This window comes from Enhydra lutris, unplaced genomic scaffold (assembly GCF_002288905.1).
Source record: "Enhydra lutris kenyoni isolate GAN:26980312 unplaced genomic scaffold, ASM228890v2 scaffoldscaffold1, whole genome shotgun sequence".
NCBI classification, from domain to species: domain Eukaryota; kingdom Metazoa; phylum Chordata; class Mammalia; order Carnivora; family Mustelidae; genus Enhydra; species Enhydra lutris.
The window spans coordinates 79,095,985-79,112,030 of record NW_019154085.1 but is presented as its reverse complement, the minus strand read 5'-3'; positions in this window follow the sequence as shown (position 1 = coordinate 79,112,030).

The following is a 16,046-nucleotide window of genomic DNA, read 5'->3' as shown; positions in this document are numbered from 1 at the left end:
CTCAAGAAAATTTTATGATTCACTGGCATGCAAGGTGTAGAGTGGGTATTGGAAGGAAAGGAGACTAAACACTGAGTACCTTCCAGGTACTGCCTGCAGTGCTTTACAGGTGTTTCCCCCACACATACACCAATCCTTTGCAGTAAGTATTATTAACTCCATTTTAGAGATAAAGAAACCAAGGCTCAATAAATTGACCAAAGTCACTCAGCTGGTAGGTAGCAAAAGAATCAGAATTATAATCCAGATGCTTATGGAATTCAAGTCCATTTCTTTCCATTACACCATGATAGTCAAGCAAATCTGACTATGGACTTATGAAAATTCACATCCAACAGATATTAATATGATCATGGTCCTTTTCAAAACAAATTGTATTTAAAACAAATCCCAAACATGCTTTTCTCTCCTGCTTGTAACAGTGTTGTAACAGATTATGTAACCCTGAAAAAAGCTTCTCTTTTCAGTCTGTGTCATTTTTATCCTTGTAGGAACTGCACCCAAAAGATGTACCAATCTCTGTAATAACCAAGATTCCTGAAATGTTTATCTCAATGACCGGTCACCTTTCTAATGTCTGCTTTAAGATAAAATGAAAATATCAAACTCAAAACCGAGGAGGTAACCACTTGAGTACGTTGATTTTTTACTTTATCAAATTCTCAGGTTTTTGTTTTTGTTTTTAAGATTTTATTTATTTGAGAGTGAGCCAGAGAGCACATGCAGGAAGAATGCCAGAGGGAGCAGCAGAGGGAGGGGAAGCAGACTCCCAGCTGAGCAGGGAGCCCCATGTGGGGCCCGATCCTAGGACCTTGGGATCATGACCTGAGCCGAAGGCAGACTCTTAACCAACTGAGCCACCCAGGCGCCACCTCAAATTCTCATTTTTGTTGCTAAAAAATAAAGGCAAATGAAACACCAGATGCAACTAGCACATATGCTTATCCCAGTGTGGGATGTATAATTGACTACATCAATGAAAATTATATTTCAGCAGCACAATGCCAAAGTTATTTCTGTGGAATTACTGCATTTATACATAAAAACCAGTATGAGCAGCCAGTTTACCCAGTGGTATTAAAAATGTTTAATGTAGAGAAAAGACTGAACTATTTTCATATAATATACAACTACTCTTTCACAATTTGTAAAACCCTCATTTATGTCATTTACTTTTTTACATTTTACTTTTTCATTAGGAAAGTTTCAACCCAACATATTACTTCCAAAGGAAAATAATTAGATTTGTATAAAACACTGTTAAATTTCTTAAGACTATTTTTGTCCTTTTAGAGAAGAAAACATTTGTTTTAATATTCTTTTAAATTCACTCAAAAAGAAAGCTTATCTTGAAACTTCAAGCACTAAGTCATTCTTGAGGAAAACACTTATCTGATTTAATAACAATGATTATCAGATAATTCAGTGTCCAGTATTTTTGAAAAGTTAGCCTTTTTTTCCACCTACAGTTTCATACCATACTTTAATTCTAATGAATGGCATAGCAAAAGCTTTAGAAGAATACCTAGGATATAAAAAATATGATTAGATCTTGTCCTCTGTTTTCAGTTGTCTTGAGAGAATAAAACTTCAAGATAGCTTGATCGATCTAGTAAGCCATCTCTGAAAGTAAGATTTCTCTGGATATCGATATAAGAGCAAATGCATCCAAGTTATAGGGAATATAGTCCCCTCATATTCTGTTGCTGTGATTGCAGGATGGACCAACCTTCTCTGAAGCCAAGTGGTAAAAGATTTCAAGCTTTTAAGTATGCCTCTCTTCTTAGCCTAATAGTTGAACTCCCAGGAACTCAGCCAAAAGAGATTCACACAAGTACTTAAAATATATGTGAAAGAGAATGTTCACTGAAAAATAATATAAAATTGTAATTACAACCTAACTGATTATCATTTGTAGACTGGTTGAATAAACTGGTTTTTAAACAGTTAAATGGTGCAGAGCCTCTAAAATTATCAGATAGGCTTCTATGTACTGATGTAAGCTAAGTACATTATGTATTAGGTGTATCATATACATCTATATTAAGTGAAGCATCAGGATACAGAACATCATGTATAGTGTAGTCCCTCATAAGTTACCCTATTTGAATTGGAAGATACAGTTCCAAATTTTAACAGAAGATAGACCTTTAATAGAGATCTAATAAAGGATATGTATTCTAAGTAACATTATAGGTGGGAAATAATTTTAGTATATACTTTTATATTATACTAGTTACAATAGCACATATTGTTTTATTTGTTTAGAATCACCCCCATTTTATTCGTTTAGCTTAATATAATCTAGTGGCAATATGGCTTTTAAATTCTTTCAAGAACATCTAAGATTTTGTCTTAGGATTCCATTTTGTATTTCAATTCACCAGTCCAATGATCTACACACTTCTGCCTGCCCTATCATTGTTATCCTGGTGCTGGACAGTTCCCAGGACTACAGATAGTTTATAGCTCTAGCTGCAGTCCCTATTTCAAACCTTCTCTCACTTCTCTACAGCTTCGAAGAGCTACTCAGTAACATTTTACGAAATTCATTTTTTAGCCATGGCCAGTTCCTGTTGCTTGTATCTAGAATCCTAACTGCTATACTTCATCTTAAGAAACTCCATGATGGTTTAAAAAAAATTCTATAATTCTTGTCATTCTTCCTTAGACCCTGAAAAGAGGCTCCTGATCAACAGAACAGTGTTACTTATAATTGCATTTAAAGTCATTCCCGGAAGATTTCCAGACTATCGCTGTTTTCCCTACCTACCTCAATATAGCTAGGATTCCCAAAGTAGAGAAAGAGTAATTAGCTGTGGTACCCTGCTCTACTAAAGGACTTTGGAGCCAGCATCTACCTCCACCGGCACACAGCCACTTCACTACTTCAGCAACAACTTAGATCACAGAGATCCATGTAAGTCTGAAGTTAGAATCAAAAAGCTAGTGTTCAAGGGATTTTTTTTGGTGTCTCATTCATTCGCATTTAACCAAAAATACTATTCTACATCTATATTAAACAGAAATCTCTACCAGATTCATCCTTCCTTAAATGATTTAACTATATCACAGATTATTGTATCACAATAGAAACCCTAAATGCCAACAATTCAATAAACATTTTCTTTACACTTCTTTCCTAAAAATGTTATCCTTCCATGACTTCTTTTTTAGGCTCTGTTACCTTTGTTAGACATGGAAGAAAATATATATATAAACAAATGTACATATATAAACGAGATATAATATTCATGCATTCATTTGAACATCTATATGTGTCAAACACTCACTACACAGTTAGTGTATATGAGAAAAAGCAATTTGTTCCAGCAGTCTATAAATATTCTCTCAACTATTTCATGTTTCTCTTATCTTCACTCTGCAATGTGCCTGTAGCCAAGATCACAAGATTTCAATGAAAATAACTGCTGACAAGTATTCAGAACTTAATACTTTTCAGGTACTAAAGTAAGTATTTCATAAATATCTAATCATTGGACTTTTTTATTAAATAGGCACAATATACTATTCCTATTTTATAGATGAGGAAAATGAGAATTTGGGAGATTAAATAATTTTCTCAAGGCAACTCCACTATTGCTACAAGAAGCTTCTAGAGAATTTAACAGTTGTTTTTTTCCAACTAATATGCCCTTCTGGAAATATGTAAGTTTATGGACAGGTAGGCTCATGAAGACTTTGTCCATAATGTTAATACAAACTTATCAGAATATAAATTAACTGGGATTAAAATATACCTGTTGTAGTAGGATAGGAAATATTACCTATTTCTTTAATATAAAAAGCTTCTGCACAACAAAGGAAGCAGTCAACAAAACAAAGAGGCAACCCACAGAATGGAGAAGATATTCACAAATGGCACTACAAAAGGCTGATATCCAAGATCTATAAAGAACTCCTCAAACTCAACACCCAAAAAACAGATAATCATGCCAATAAGTGGGCAGAAGGCATGAACAGACACTTCTCAAAAGAAGACATACAAATGGCTAGCAGACACATGAAAAAAGTTCATCATCATTAGCCATCAGGGAGATTCAAATCAAAACCACACTGAGATACCACCTTACACCAGTTAGAATGGCAAAGATTAACAAGACAGGAAACAACAAATGTTGGAGAGGATGTGGAGAAAGGGAAACACTCTTACACTGTTGGTGGGAATGCAAGTTGGTACAGCCACTTTGGAAAACAGTGTAGAGATTCCTCAAAAAATTAAAAATGGAGCAACCCTATGACCCTGCAATTGCACTACTGGGTATTTACCTCAAAGATACAGATGCAATGAAAAGAAGGGCCATATGCACCCCAATGTTCATAGCAGCAGTGGTCACAATCCCCAAACTGTGGAAAGAGCTAAAATGCCCTTCAACAGACAAATGGATAAAGAAGATATGGTCCATATATACAATGGAATATTACTTAGCCATCGGAAACGATGAATACCCAATTTTTGTATCAACATGGATGGGACTGGAAGAGATTATGCTGAGTGAAATAAGTCAAGCAGAGAGAGTCAAGTATCATATGGTTTCACTTACTTGTGGAGCATAAGGAATAACATGGAGGACACTGGGAGACAGAGAGGAGAAGTGAGTTGGGGGAAATCAGAGGGGAGACAAGCCATGAGAGACAGGACTCTGAGAAACAAACTGAGAGTTTTAGAGGGGAGTGGGGTGGGGGGATGGATGAGCCTGGTTGTGGGTATTAAGGAGGGCACAGATTGCATGGAACACTGGGTGTGGTGCATAAACAATGAATCTCAGAACACTGGAAAAAAATTAAATGTTAAATAAAAATAAAGACAAATCTGTTAAAATCAAGGGAAAAAAGCCAATATCTTAAACATATGAAGCATCCCCATTTAGCATTGCTTCAAGGAAGTAAGGTCATCAAGGTGAATGGAGGAAAAATTTTTCTTGGCTTTAAAGCATTAAGCCTAATTAAGACACACTTGGTGGGGGGGAAAAGCTATGCAAGTTTTTATTTCCTACCCCCAACAAAAATGAGTGAGAGCCACTGAAGGAGGGAGAAGGAAACAAGGGAATAGATGTTGGTACACTTCATGGTATACAATGTTCCCTTATTTAGAAATGGATTACCAGTGGGTTACAATCCAACAGAAATGGAGACTCTCATATTTGGAGATTGAAGACTAGAAGGCTGTGTCTGGAGTTCTGCAAGAAAAAGCCCATCCATGTTCTCTTGCCTGCAATGGTAAGGACAAAGAATAGAAGTGAAAGAAATTGATGTCAGAAGTTAAAAAAAAAAAAAAAAAAAAAAAAACTCATGAGGCACTTGGGTGGCTCAGTCCATTAAGCAGCAGACTCTTGATTGTGGCTCATGTCCTCATCTTGGGGTCATGAAATCAAGCCCCGCATCAGACAGGGAGTTTCCTTGATACTCTCTCTCCCTCTCCCTCTTACACTGCTTTTGTGTTCTCGATCTCTCTCTCTCTCTCTCTCTTTCTCTCTCTCTCTCTCAAATAAATGAATCTTTGACAATAAAAAAAGAGAAGTTATAGTAGTCCTGTACACACAGCCCCAAGAGAAGTACAGATCATCTTAACCCCACTCAGGTAAGAACACTGACAGAGAAAGTTGGTAGGCAGTAGAGGCTTTACAGACTGTGAGTAGAGTGATACTGAATACCCTTGCCAGGACCATTACAAGGCCTTGAATATGTGAGCAAATGCAGGGGCAGACACCTGTAAGTGAAGATCATGACTTGCCAACTGTGCATGTCAGGAAGAAGATGGACAAGAGTGGAGGCTTCTTCCTCCCTTTGACACTACAGCAATAGATCTATTCCAATCCCCTGCAAATCAACCCCAAGGCTGGGGAGGTAAGTGAACAGAGTTTCAGAAATCCTGAATGTGAAGGGGCTTAACCCGAAATAACTGAGCAACCACTGACTTTGATGTAGTTTATACCCCAAAACTCTGAGAAGTCATTAATGTGGTGTGACTATATTTACCTGGAGAAAAATGGACTAATTTTTCTGCTCTTAAGAATGCAGTAAGAATTCAGAATAAAAACTCAGCTATGGGAAAATAAAGATACAAAATTTCCATGCTGGATTTTGACCTATCAAGCCCTGGCAGACACTGAGACATGTGGAACCTAATTCCAGATCTGTTTTTACCATGTTCCCAGCGGCCACTATTTGGGGTTGATCATCATCATCCTTTTCTTGCTACATGTCTTTATTGCAGAGATCTGGACTTCATACCCCCTCAAGATTTGAACTGTGTTTTACATCCCCTGGGTTTGAAAATGGTTGATATGTCAGCCTAAGTGGAAGGAACAAGGAGAAACCTAAATGTATTCCTTTTGAAAAATGCCAGTTTTGTTCTTCCTATAGTACTGTTGATAGAGAATCACTTCCAACCCTTTTCAGAGTTCCTCTTACCAAGGAATTCACTGGCCAATTTTTTACGTTCTACCTCACATTCCTCTAGGTTATATAGTATCTTTGCAGTAGCAGTACCAACTTGGGATTTCAGGGTCAAATAGCTTTCCTCAGTCAGAGTTCTCATCTCCATGAAGTCATAATGAAAACCTTCAAATATCATTTATCTTTTACTTACAAGGTTATCTTTACCCAGACTATATGAATATGGCTATTACATAAAGCCCAAACATTTCTCCTTCATCTCTCCTGTTATCCTCTTAATTTACTAATCATCTCCCTACTATTTTTATTCTTCCTAAGTCAGCTTCTTTTCCTCCATAGGGTATAATTTAACAGCTTGTTTGGTCCTTTTTCTCTACCCTACTCATATATCAATGCCTTCTTGTTCTGGTCAGCAAGTCTTCTGCCAAGCATGTTCTTCCCACTCTTCATTAGATGTACTCTTTCTTTTGCCAGTTTAGTATCATGCATCACAGTCCAGAAAACTAAATTCTGTTCTTTGACACCATCTACAGAGCCAGCTGTTCACTTCTCAGTTTCTTATCTTCCAAAGTACCAACCTTCAATTAGAAGAAATTAAACCACCACCTGTGTCCCTAAGACCTTCAATTTCCTACCCAGATTTCTAAATACTTTATACATACATTCCATGGGTGTTGGGTTTTTTTCCCCTTTCATTCTTATTTTCAGCAGTTCTAATTAAAAATGGTAACTGTGTGTAAATATCAGAAATGATAAGTGACTTCTTCTGGATCAATAATACATTACCTTATTGTCACTTAGTCCTCAGTATCCTTAATGAATATTAACATCTATTAATCCTTTTTTTTTATTCATATTCATTTTACTTTCTAAAGAGAATCATTTTAATATCATCCTAAGAAATACACTGGGTATAACATTTGAATCAAAGTTTATCTCTAAATTTTGCAATTATATTCCTGTTAGAGTTAAGAAATAATTTAGCAATGTTTCAGAGGTTTAGGGGTTTTTTTCTATCCAAAATTCAATCCTTAACATGTTAATCTCCTTTATTTAAAGGTTATTATGTTCATTAATCATGTGCCTTTTTTCAAGCAATGAATTTCTACACAGTTGAGATGAAAGGTCTTATGAAAGAAATAAAAAGCAGTAAGCCTAACTTGACTGTTACTGAATTAATCTGAGGTGAATATTCTAATTGTTTTAAGAATACAATTTTAATGCATTTTAAGAATAACACAAATTTTTCTACAACTTTAAGAAATATTTATTCAAAGGAAAAGACAACTATGGATTTGAGAAGTCAAATTTAAAAATCACCTCAAAATTATTTTCATCATGTTTTTATATTTTTGGTGCTCTCTTTCATTTCCACTGTGATGTGGGGCCATGCAACTTACAAATGCAATTTTGAGTTAAATAGTAGGTCAGAGAGCTTGGGAAGACTTACTGCTTATATACAAATGTTCTATCACTATTGAATTCATATATCCTAAAATCTTAAAAGCCAATGGGGAAAAAAATCCTAAGTAATTAAGCTCAACAGGATTTACCATGTTTTCCTACATATAGTGGGTGCTTTTCAAGCTTACTCTGAGTCAGAAGTCTTTAGAACTTAAATAACAAAGTTATTTGTTATTTATATCCCTAAGGTTTCCTGATAAAATACAGGGCACAGAAGTTAAATTTGAAAGGCATATAAACTCAGTAGAATATTTCCAACTGGATGGGATACACTCATACTAATAAGTATTGGTTGTTTATCTGAAATACCAATTTGACTGAGTATCTTGTATTTTTATTTGCCAAATCTGGCAACCCAGTATTACTGAACTATGGGAATTGTTTCCTAAATCTCATTTCCATACAATCAGTTGCAATTCTGAATGCAATCCTGGGCTCACAGTACCCATGAATCCAGAAGAGGCACCAGTATTGAGCTACTGTTTCTTTGTTGCTTTCTAAGCATCCATTAGTTTATGGATACCAGAGTTCTAATCCTCTAACCAGAATGAAGTAAAAAAAGTTTTATCTTGCCAGAAAGGGCACCATGTCCATTTCTGTTCTTCCCTGTATTCATTGGGGCACTGTTTCCAAGTATTAGCAGACAGAACCATTCCAATGTTCTAGGGATGCCATCTGACTCTGGTTGGACACAAGAATCACCTGGAAAGCTTTCAAAGTATATTGTACTCTGCTACCAACCCAAGGTATATCAGAATCTCTGGGGATAGGGTACAGTCATTGGCATATGCTACTTCCGAGGTGATGCGTCATGTGTAGCCAGGATAGAGAACTTTGCTACAGACAGGAACAGAGATGCTCAAACTTAGTTGCAAATTAGAATAACCTGGGAAGCTTTATAAAAATTTATAAAAATTTCCACAGCCAAGACTAATTACATCATAAATCTGGGGGTAAGATGAAATCATCATAATGTCTAAAGGTGGGATGAAGTCATCAGTAATTTCTTAAGCTCCCCAGGTGAATTCAGTCATAGTTGAGAATCACTGCCTCCAAAGGCAAGCAGTGGTTCCACTGAACTTTGAATCTCATTCATATACCACCAATCCACAGATAGGCTTTTCTTTCTATTCTTCTGTGTGTCAGATATACATCTTAGTTCATTTTCTTTATCCCCATTACCACCTACCCACCAAGAAGCTACTCAAAGTGGCATTTCCTAAGTTGCAGACTACTGAAGGTTTGAGGCAAAGGAGTTTTACTTTTGGGAAACATCTGAGAATCTTAAATTGGATATTAGACGTACCTGTGCCTCAAAATTCCTGGCTACGCTGACATCTGTCTTAATTTGCTCTCTTACCAAATATATCTTGACCTATCAAACCCACTCACATATTTACATAGGGTAATTTAGCCCTCTTTCACACAGACAAATGTTACATACATACACACCAAAGAATTTTGCAGGATTACCTCCCAGTTACCTCCCCCTTCCCACCAGTCCCTAAGAATAAAACTAACACACACACACACACACACACACACACACACAGGAAAATCAAGGATGCTACCAACACCCCTGACACTAGCAGTACATACATACTGAGCCTTATGAAGACCAAGATGTTAAAATCAACTTGAACTTTAAGTAACATTGTTTTCAAATAGGTATGTAAATAACTGTTACAGGATTAAATTATAGAATGTGGTAAGAATCTCCCATAGAGTTCTCCAAGTAAATTTCAACACAAACTTTAAAGCATTAAAATATTTTATTATAAAAAGTCAGAGGACAAATTCAGATTGCCTAGGTAGACTTCCATAAAGTAAAAGTTAGAAAAATGGTCAATAAAGCAAATAAAATAGTAATTGAAAATAAAATTTCTTTTTAACTACTCCCATCAACATATTTTTAGGCCAGTCATTTTGTTGTTGCTATTGTTGTTGTTGTGGTTGTTGTTTTTAAGATTTTAAATTATCTCCATCCCCAAATCGGGGCTCAAACTCACAACCCTGAGATCAAAAATCCCATGCTCTATCAACTGAGCCAGCCAAGTGCCCCAATGCCATCTGTATAAGCCCATTATCTTTCCAGTATTGTTTGTTCTCCTCATTAGTCATTCGTGGCTTTAATATTGTTTATACATTTGCTATGCCTCTCCAGCCTCATAGATTGACCATTTCTTTATCACTCTTATTCCCCACTCACTCTCAAATGACTTCTCAATTACTCAATTTGAACCAGTTACAGGTTCTAAACTTAATGAAACTAATGGTACAACTTTGGGGTATTCAAGTTCAGTTTTCATGTTAAATTTTGAGGAGGATTATTGTTATGAGAACACAGTAGCTATAAATGATACTCAGTTACTCAATAATTATGTCTAATAAACCAAACTCCAATGGTATGCAATGTCTAGTTTTGTAAACATGCATTAGCTGGAGTTTGGCTTATGTAGGCTGGGATTCTCTGGAATTGCTCTAGGTCAGAGGGTATATCTAGATGTGCTTCACCAATAGCTACCCAAGGCAAGTTTCTCTCATGAGAGCCTCAGGTCTTTATCTCCTCTCCACCTTCCCTCCTATTCTCCCTCCAAGGAAAATGACTTCAAATATGAGATAAAGTAGAATAGGTATGAAATAATTTTGGATCTGGGGACAGACTCACTGTTTTAATCCTCAACTATTTCTTAGATGTATCATCTTGAGAAACCTAAGCTTACTGTGCATTACTTTCCTCATATATAAAGTAGGAATAATACCACTACCTACCTCATAGGGTTGTTGTGATAATTAGATGGGATCATCTGTGTAAAGCACTTAGAGCACTACTAGCAAATAGCAAGCACTCAATAAAAACTAATGGGAAGAGAAAGGAATGATAACAGACTTTGAGCAAATTTAAATGTTTTCATTTCCCTTCATTTTTCCCTTGGAGCCTCCTTCTTCCTACATAGCTACTCTGATAAGATGCTGTCCAAGGCAGTGCCATTCCTGGAAAGCCCCACCTGGGGAAACAAACTTAGTACAGGCCTCTTAAACAGCTGTGGCTCTTGTTCAAAAAAACGTAAAAGGAGTTTCTTTCCTTCACAATCCTTTATCTGAGTAGGATAATATTCTCTACAGATTTTTACATAGAATGAGGACGATAATTACTCTGGGCCAAGAATTCTGCTAACCATTTTGCATGTATTATTTTACTCCTTCCAAAGGGCTAGGAGATGGATAATATTACCACTATTTACAAATAAAAAGGAGAGTTGATGAACTTGACCAAGCATTCATATCTAGCAAGTGGCCAAAACTCAGTTTAAAATAGATCTGTCTGACTCTGTAATATCTTTGAAAGACTAACCTGAGTTCTTGAAAATTCTGAGGATATGGCACCTACATATATATACTGAAAATAAACACAAAATAGACATGAGATAGTACTTCAAATATAATCTGAGTGTGAAGAGAAAAAACACTTAGGCATTTCACAGTTGAATCTTTTCCATAGTTACCATGAAAAACCAAGGTTCAAGTTCCCTTCCAAATATTAGAACTTACCCACAGGAAGTGGAATGAGGCAATCTAATTGTTTTTCAACTGAGTTCAGCTAAGCCTTAGGAATTCCACTGGTAGGAATAGAATGTTTATAAACCCTTAATGGAGTACAAATCCACTATTTTACAGAGGAAACTAGCAAGGTCCAGAGAGGTTAATAATCTGTCTAGTATCACACAGCTAGTAGTCAACCTGACACTAACATTCAGGTCTCATATTTAAGATCAATACTCCCAATTATAATGAGATGCTAGATTTTGAAAAGATTATGGCAAAGGAAAAAATGGTAGTTATTCATTGACTTAATGAATGCTGGGACACTTTCTAAATCATCTCAGCTAAGAGTGTCTTCCCAGCATTTGCTCATCCTTGAGAATATTACATAAGGGATATTATGACACTTAGGACTACTACGGTTGGCCTAATAGGTGTGCACAGCACAAACAGATGAAGCACTAATCATATATAATTGTATAGGATGCATATTTTGAGTGGCTAGAGTTGTATGACATGGTGGTCCAAATGACAAGTCACCCATTTGATGAAAAATTCCAACCACAGAACACAAGTGTTTTGACATTTCCCCCAACCATTCCATGTTTTTATTATATTTAGAGGGACAGTTTTCCCCTAGAGCATTTTCCAGATTCATTTGCACACTACAGTAAACCTCCAAACAAAATCTAAAAATATCTTGCTACAAAAATGCAGGACAATGGCTTAGCTCCTGTTATCTGCCCTAGCTGGAAAGTGGATGCTTGTTCTGAGTCTGTCATAGATAATGGCAACTTCATATTAGCTCTGCTAAGATACTCAAAACATCCATTCCAGTTCCAAAAGACCACAAGATCTTGTTATTTTCAGTTTTGTATTTTGCATTTTATCTATTTGTAGGGTCTGCCAGCTATATTAGAGTGATATTATAGTCTATATATGAAACAGAAAACTTTCATCTTAAAATAGACTATAATACTGTACCTTATTAAAAAATACAAGTGCGTTTTCTCCCAGAGACTATGACTTACGATAATGACTGTTATCCATATGCAATTACTTTGGTTACCTTGGAACATACTGACATTCATTTATTTAAAGATAATGTAACACATTTTTATTCACTGAGATAATCTGTGGATATGATTAAACATGGATGCCCATCTTATACTTTGGGATAAAATGGAAAAAATTGCAATCAGAGTTTTTGCACTGTTAAAAACAGCTCCTATTAAATTGAGAAAGTTACATTATGGCTTATTTCAAACAAAATTGCAAGTGATTATAAAAAAACAAAATATAACTTGGATAAGCACTATGTGAGAACATCCATTCTACCCAATAAAGAGGTATTGGAGCTAGACTCACAGGGTAAGTGCTTCAGTAAGAGAATCATTGGCTGTTCAAGAGTGACTGTCCATTTATCTCCATTACAGTAGACAGACACAAGAGATGGTCAAGGAGTGACTATGCTATATTATTAAGAACATAACTGGAGAGGACACCATGGAATAAACTATTTTAATATTAACTAAAGAATGCACTAGCTAGAAGCCTGGAAATATAGCTTAAAGATTCATATTATTTCAGGATTTCCTTCCTTTTAATGCTCTCATAGAAAGCAGTCTAACGAATTAGGTAATCTATCACTAATTTTCAGAGACATATGTGGGAAGCAAAAAGGGGGGATTAAAATACACAGAAATGCTTTTTAAAAATCATTTTAATATAACCTAACCTTCAAATTTTTTTTTTACACCCTAAGGAAAAAAACATTTTGAAAGTGTCACTAGACACAATGTCCTTACCAAAATAAGTTAAAAAGTTATTGGTGGCCCTCCCAGAACTTAAGAACAAAGCTGTTCTTATTCCATGCCACCCACAGGTTATCTTTTCTCAACATTGTTCTTTTTGTTTCAAATTTTTGGTGTAAGTTCTAGTTACTTGACATATAGTGTAATATTTGTTTCAGGAGTAGGACTTAGTGATTCATTACTTACACATAACACCCAGTGCTCATCACACCAAGTGCCCTCCCTAATCCCCATCCCCCATTTAGCCCATCCCCCTACCCAGTTCTTCTCCAGCAAACCTGTTTGTTCTCTGTGGTTAAGAGTCTCTTATGGTTTGCTTCTCTCTCTCTCTCTCTCTCTCTCTTTGCCTCTTTCCCTATGTTCATCTGTTTTCTTAAATTCCACATATAAGTGAAATCATATGGTATTTCTTTATCATGAGCACATTAGGGCTCCCTCACTCCAAAGTTAATACCAACTCTTCTAGGCAGGGTTTCCTATAGAAGGAATAATTAAGATGCTTCACTAGTCCATCAAAGAAATTATATTCAGATGAACTATGAAGTTGCTTTGTTAGAGATTAAGAAAATACATATTATCTGTATTAAATAATGTGAAAAGCATTCAAATGAGATCATCTTTCTAAATGACACTTTTATTCTAGGATATCAATGAAAGAACTGTTACATGTTAACATGCGAATTCTAGTCAACTTTCACCACCAGAAAACTTATCTGCTCTATAATTTACAATTTTATTCAGTAATAATTAATTAAACATAGAAAAATAAGTGTAATTGATAGCTAATTCTCTAATCATTTTTTCTTCCTTCACCATTATTTTGATTAGAAAGCCAGTATTATTTGGTAAGAGATACAAAAGTGCTTACAAATGAGGGTTTATATGGAGTAATTTGTTTCATTCTCTCATTTTTAAGAGTTATGCCCCTTTATTTCAAGAGATCAAAAATGAAGTGCACCAAATCCTAGGCAACCTTCTGCCCACACACCCACATCAGAGTATCGCTGAGGAGGATGGAGGGTAAAATGAGATCTAACCTGCCCTCCTTCATAAGGCCATTCAGTGGCACTCTATGATAGTGTGAATTAGTATTCTCCATTTCGTTCCCTCTCTGGTTGGGAATTTACATAGTATAAATGTAATCTAATTTATGTGGCATAAATTAGGACATAAGAGTTTTGGAAAGTGGAAGTGAGACAAGAGTCCTCTGCGTTATACTTCAGCTCTTTCTACCAGGAAGCAAAGTCTTGAAAATATTTGGTTTTTCTATCTGGTTCTTTAGTATCCCGTCTCCATTGCAGGAGATTAGAAGCTTATGACACAACTGCAGTACCTATAAACTCTGGCTTCCTATCCCTGGACCACAGCTGCAGGGGTGTCTCGAAACCACAATACTAGTGGAAGTCTTGAAGGCAGAAGCTCTGCCAAGGAGTCAGTTCTTTTTCATTCTGGGTGGGAGTCATTCCAAGTGTCCACTTTTTGTTGACTTCTAATGCTTTGTATTAAATCCCATCCTGCTCAAAATAGTACATCATTTCTTCACTGACCCCTCATTGATGCACTGCCTGCTGTTTCAAACAAAGATCGAGATCATCCCAGAGAGAACTTAGATGGCAGCAAGTCCAAATTCTTTAAAAAAAAAAAAAAACAGAAACAAAAACAAGACAAAAATCTACATAAGTGTATGTCAATTTACTTATATAGTATATAATTTAATACATCTATGCATAAATACAAGTTTTTAAATATATATATAACATGAGAGTTTTTCAATACCAGTTTTTAAATATATTTATATATAATAACAAGTATATTAATTATATATTACATAATATTCTATATATTATATATTAAGTGATATATATATATATATATATATAGAGAGAGAGAGAGAGAGAGAGAGAGAAAGTGGAAGAGGTGATTATGCAGGGTAAACATTTTCCTGTATCTTAGCATTGAAGAAAGGCAATAGGCAGGAATTATATAATACAAAGGGAGCAACATTGAGTATTAAAAAAAAAAATTATTATTACAATTTAAAGCCTGTTCTAACTTGTCTTCCTTCCTAAGAATTAAGTATTTACCTCTATGTTAATTCACTTTCTTTTCCACAGCTTCATTAAAGGAAAAGGAAAAAAATTCACATTCATCAAAACTGAGGCAAGTGACTTCCGTAAAGTCATAAAGTTAAACAGGAGCCATCTCCCCCCAACCCAGAGCTCAACAATGAATGAGGCTAAAAAGACCTCAGCTCATAATAGACTTGCCAGGACATTTGCTTCAAGTCATCTGATCCTTACAACTCCTACCCAATGGTCACATCAACATCAATGTCATTGTTTCCACATATTCCCTCTATCAAAACCCAAACTATTTAAGGTTAAGAATCCCCAAGAAGGTGAAAGATCCAGAAAAGAATTCAAAACAGCAATACCGTGATTTTCTTCATTATAACCAGGTCCATTCCCCATTTCCTAGGGTTGCAGGTAGTACTACCAGCAACCAGGAAAACTGAAAGTGGAAATACACTTTCTCATTAATTTGCAATATAGATCGTTTCCATAAGATTGATTCTAGAAAGGTATAAAAAAACTTAAAATCGGGGAGGAGTCAAGATGGCGGAGAAGTAGCAGGCTGAGACTACTTCAGGTAGCGGGAGATCAGCTAGATAGCTTATCTAAAGATTGCAAACACCTACAAATCCAACGGGAGATCGAAGAGAAGAAGAACAGCAACTCTAGAAACAGAAAAGCAACCACTTTCTGAAAGGTAGGACGGGCGGAGAAGTGAATCCAAAGCGACGGG